The sequence below is a fragment of the Myotis davidii genome, unplaced genomic scaffold, assembly GCF_000327345.1.
Source record: "Myotis davidii unplaced genomic scaffold, ASM32734v1 scaffold198, whole genome shotgun sequence".
Lineage (NCBI taxonomy): Eukaryota > Metazoa > Chordata > Mammalia > Chiroptera > Vespertilionidae > Myotis > Myotis davidii.
The window spans coordinates 1,016,693-1,021,723 of record NW_006291485.1 but is presented as its reverse complement, the minus strand read 5'-3'; positions in this window follow the sequence as shown (position 1 = coordinate 1,021,723).

Genomic DNA, 5,031 nt, shown 5'->3' with positions numbered 1-5,031 from the left:
TGCGCGATGTGTGCAGGGGCTGGGCCTGGCCACCGGGGGTGGCGGCTAGTGGGTGGTGGCCCGACCTGGGAGCCTTCGTATGGCTGTAGCAAAGGCAAGGGGGCCAAATTGTGATCGTGGTGAGTTCGAGGCGTCACCGTGAGTTTGGGGTTCTTCAGCTGAAGGGTTGTGGCTGAGCTAACCGGTTACTCATGGGGAGTGTGTACCACCTCGTGGAATGCGTGTGGTCACTTGCATGGCTCATATGAGATCCTCCCCTCCCTATTCGGCCCCATACCCACACGGGGGGGACCTCAGCCCCAGACTGGCTGCTCACACCCCAGGCCGCCACCTAGCTCCTGGCTGCTCTAGCCAGTGGGCACAGCTGGGTGTGAGCAAGTGTTTTGGGGAGGGGAGGAGCTGGGCTGCAGGGAGAGACCAGGGACACCAATGGTCCCAACATCACTGACTGCAATAATGATAGCATCAGACTTCCAAATACCGTGTGCCTCTTCTTTGCCCCTCACACCTGGGAGACTCTGCAACCCCTCCCAGACCTCTGCAAAGGTGTGCCTGGGCCACACCCACAATAATTTACTGTCTTAGGGGAATTCCCTCCTCTCTGCTCAGGTTCTGTGCCCTGGAATCTTGGGTGTCCCGCAGTTTATGATGGCAACATCCGTGTGGACCTGGGAAGTAAGTCCACAGGGGCCTGGGTGCAGCCAGATCCTCTTCCTGTTTTGGAACTGATCCCTTCTACCTTGGGGGCCTCCCAAATGGTTCAGGGCGCCCTCAAAGTGCTCATGGGTTCTGTGCAGCTCCTCTGTGTTGGTGCTTCTAAGAAATAAGGAATGACCCCCTCCCGGTGGCAGGGACTGTTGGAGGGTGCTGGGCTACCAGGGCGACCAAGGCAGGCCCCGTCTTGTCTTCACTGAGCTCTTGGTTTGTAGGGGCCATAGCCAATAAAACGCAAAGACAAATAAATTGATATCTAACTTCAAAGAGTGGTCAACGCTTTCAGGAAAAATTTTAAAATGGAGAACAAGTGGGTATCTCCCAGGGCCACATCTGCCTCATCACCCCCCATTCCTGCATCTGCCTCCTCTTCAGGTGTGGACATTGAGGGTCCCTGTGGCCACATAGCATAGCACCTGTTCTGCATGCTGAATACTTTCTGCCATCAGATGCCAAGTCCAGACCTCTTCCTCCACCTTAGCTACCAGCCTGACCCATATCCTCTAGCCAGGGGCCAAGGGCTACGTTACTGCCCGGGGGCACTGAGGGAAGATGCCCATTTGTCTGGACGTGGCCTTGGCCTCTAACAGGCTGAGGAGATTCTCCCTTGGTTGGGAATGGAGCAGGGATAAAACTCTGTGTTCTCACCAAGGATGTGTGGGGGCTGGACAGTGCGGCCTTGGCCACGACCTGATCTCAGACACCCTGGCCTGGGCTGTGCAAATCAAAAGGTCATTGTCAGCCCAGTGTGGATTCCAAACAGAGGCCAGCTGCCAGCGGCCTCCTGCTCCCTAGCCTGGCGTGTCTCCCCACCCCAGAGGCCATGTGCTGGATGACCTCAAGCAAGTCACTGGCCCTCTCTGGGGAGCCTCTGCCTTCCCTTTAAAGTCTTTTCCATTTGTTCTTTCTTCTCTACCCTGACCCAGCCTCAGCCTTACCTGCTACTCCCAGCTCAAACACCCACCATGACTCCCCATGGCCCCTGCTCACCATTCCAGGCTTCTCTCTCCCCCAACCCCACAGGAAAATTGGCAGTAACAATTGATTGTGATCAGAGCTGTGATGAACACCCCAAGGCCATACCTGACCCAGCCTGGGAGAGACCAAGAAAGACTTTTCAGAGAAACAGGACATTTAAATTGAGACTTGGGAGTTGGACTGACCCATGGGGAAGAGGGGGGTGGGAACAAATGCACAGTAATGGGATGTTTATGCTCTAAGTAAGAGAAAGCCCAACTCAACCAGAGACATCTGATCCTAATCCCTGAACCCTGTAACTATGTCACCTTCGATGGCAGAGGCACTTTGCATTTTAAGGACCTTCGGATGGGGAGGCAATCCTGGATTTCCTGGTGAGCCCAGTGTCATCACAGGATCCTTAAACGTTGAGACAAAAAAAAAAAGTGGACACCTTTCCCTCTGTATTCAAAGAGATGCTACATAAGAAGGACATGACCTGCCCTAGCCTGTTTGGCTCAGTGGATAGAGCGTCAGCCTGTGGACTGAATGGTCCCAGGTTCGATTCTGGCCAAGGGCACATACCTAGGTTGTGGGCTCAATCCCCAGTAGGGGGCGTGCAGGAGGCAGCCGATCAATGATTCTCTCTCATCATTAATGTTTCTATCTCTCTCTCCCTCTTCCTTCCTCTCTGAAATCAATACAGAAATGTATTAAAAAAAAAAAAAAAAAGAAGGACATGACCTGCCATTGCTGGCTGTGAAGATAGAGGAAGGGGCCAAGAGCCAAGGAATGTGGGCAAGTTCTAGAAGCTAAAAAAGGTTGGAAACAGATTCTTCCCTGGAGCCTGTGGGAAGGAATGCAACTCTGCTGATACCTTGATTTTAGCTCTGCAAAAACCATGTTGAACTTCTGACCTCCAGAACCGGAAGAGAAAGACTTGTGGTTTTTTATGCCACCAAGTAAGTGGTGGTGATTTGTTACAGCAGCAATAGGCCAATACAGGTGGACCTTTGGGTTCCGTGTGTTGACACAACGATACAGTCCCTGCCAGGCTGGAAACAAACAAGGGAGTGAGCAAGGTGTGAAGACAGGTGGCAATATGGAGACTCTGGGAACAGGAAGGTTGTGGGGTCTCTGAAGAGGTGACCCTGAGGCCTGGAGGTGTCTGTAGAAACCCAATCCAGACTGTGCCACCTTGGCCAGACCCACAACCCTTTGGTGTACGGGACAATGCTCCAACCAACTGAGCCACCCGGCCAGGGCTGAACCCATAGTTTTAGAACATGGAAACCTGTGTTCTTGTTCCCACTGCATGGCCAGAGCTTTGCCTGGGTCTGGCACCCAGCAGGTACTCATTAATGTTCAGTTACTCAAGACTCTTGACCATGCACTGTATGTTGGGTGTTGGCCTCACATATTGGGAGACAACATTGCTAACTCTCGGATTAAGGGATGGCTGTAGTGGAAGAGATCAGGGTGCTGAGCAGCAGGATGCATTGGGGGATGGGGCTCCCCCATGAAGGGGTGGGGACAATCTCCTGAGAAGCAGAAAAAGAGAGGCGACAATGGAAAGGGCACTGCCAGCAGAAGGCATGCCCATGCAAAGGCCTTGAGGTGAGACCCAGCTGGGTGTACCCCAAAGGGGCCAATGAGGCTGAGCTGGAGAGGGGATGGGTGAGAGGCAGATGCCCTCAGGGCAGGCAGCAGGGCCCACTGAAGACCAAGGAGGTGCTGTGGCTACCCACGTGTGTCCTAAGTCTCATCTAAGCTCTGGGAGGCAGTTTCTGCCACCTGCCCAGAGAGGTTAAGCAACTTGTCCAGGGTCACACAGCCAGTGTGGTTTGTGAGATTTGAACATGAGCCTACTGGCTCCAAGGCCTCTTGGGTGGTACTTCATACACTTCTGCAGAATTAAAGAATGAATGTCGGTGGGTGAAGTGAGCCAGTAGCTGGGCATGAGAGGTCTTAGGCAAAGGATCTACTCCTCCCTGGATCTGAGTTCCTGGATTCCCAGTGATGGTGCCAGTGCGCACTCTGGTGGTCAGAACAGGAATCGCCCCTGAGCCTTGCGGGAGACAAGACACTGGCTGGCAAACAAATCCCTCTCCTGAGCCTCTTGACATTCAAGACCTTTTAAAAAAAATTAAATAATTAAATAATTAAATAAATAAATAAATAAATATATTTTATTGATTTTTTTACAGGGAGGAAGGGAGAGAGATAGAGAGTCAGAAACATCGATGAGAGAGAAACATCAATAAGCTGCCTCCTGCACACCTCCCACCGGGGATGTGCCCGCAACCAAGGTACATGCCCTTGACCAGAATCGAACCTGGGACCTCTCAGTCCGCAGGCCAACGTTCCATCTACTGAGCCAAATCGGTCAGGGCCACTCAAGACCTCAAGTGGCGGCACTTTTTATTTCCTCAACACCCTGGCTAATGCCCTCTCCCCTCGGAAGCTCTGACAGTGTCCCCAGGAAGAGCCAGGGCCACCTTAGGGTTCCATCCTCTGGCTCAATTCAAGCAACTAGCGGTGTCTGAACCCTTCTGTGTTTGTTTCAGCCAGAGAGTAGTATTTCAGACCTCCCTTTTCACTGTCGTTTCCCATGCTGTGTCCTTGCAGCCAGGTGCTCAATGGATGTTTGTTGAGTAGAGAAAGAAAGAAATGCATGATTGGGCCGGGACCTCCTTTGATCCAGGAATGGGTCTCTTGTCTGTATTCATTCAACAGTTTAGGGAATGCCAGGCACTGTTATGAGTCTAGCCGGAAACAAAATAAAAAACATCTCATCGCCGAAACCGGTTTGGCTCAGTGGATGGAGCGTCGGCCTATGGACTGAGACGTCCCAGGTTCGATTCCGGTCAAGGGCATGTACCTGGGTTGCGGGCACATCCCCAGTGGGAGATGTGCGGGAGGCGGCTGATCGATGTTTCTCTCTCATCGATGTTTCTGACTCTCTGTCTCTCTCCCTTCCTCTCTGTAAAAAAATCAATAAAATATATTAAAAAAAAATCTCATCTGCTGTGGAGCTGACCCAACAGTTTATTAGGTGAAAATAGTGCTAGTGAGGAGGGCATCTCAATAGATTAGACATTTTGAAAGAATTGAAAGGCTTGAGGGAGAACGCCCCCGTGTCTAGAACGGTGCACCCGGCAGAAGCACAGCCAGTGCAAAGGCCCGGAGGTGAGAGCGCGCCTGTTGCGATCCAGGAGCAATCAGGACGGTGAGGGGAGATAGCGGGACTTGAGGTCGGAAGAATCGTGAGCGGCAGTGGGGAGCCTTTGCAGGTTAGGAGAAGCAGCTCGCCCTCGCCCCGTTCAGGCCCCGCCCCGCTGTCCAACGCCGAGCTCGGGA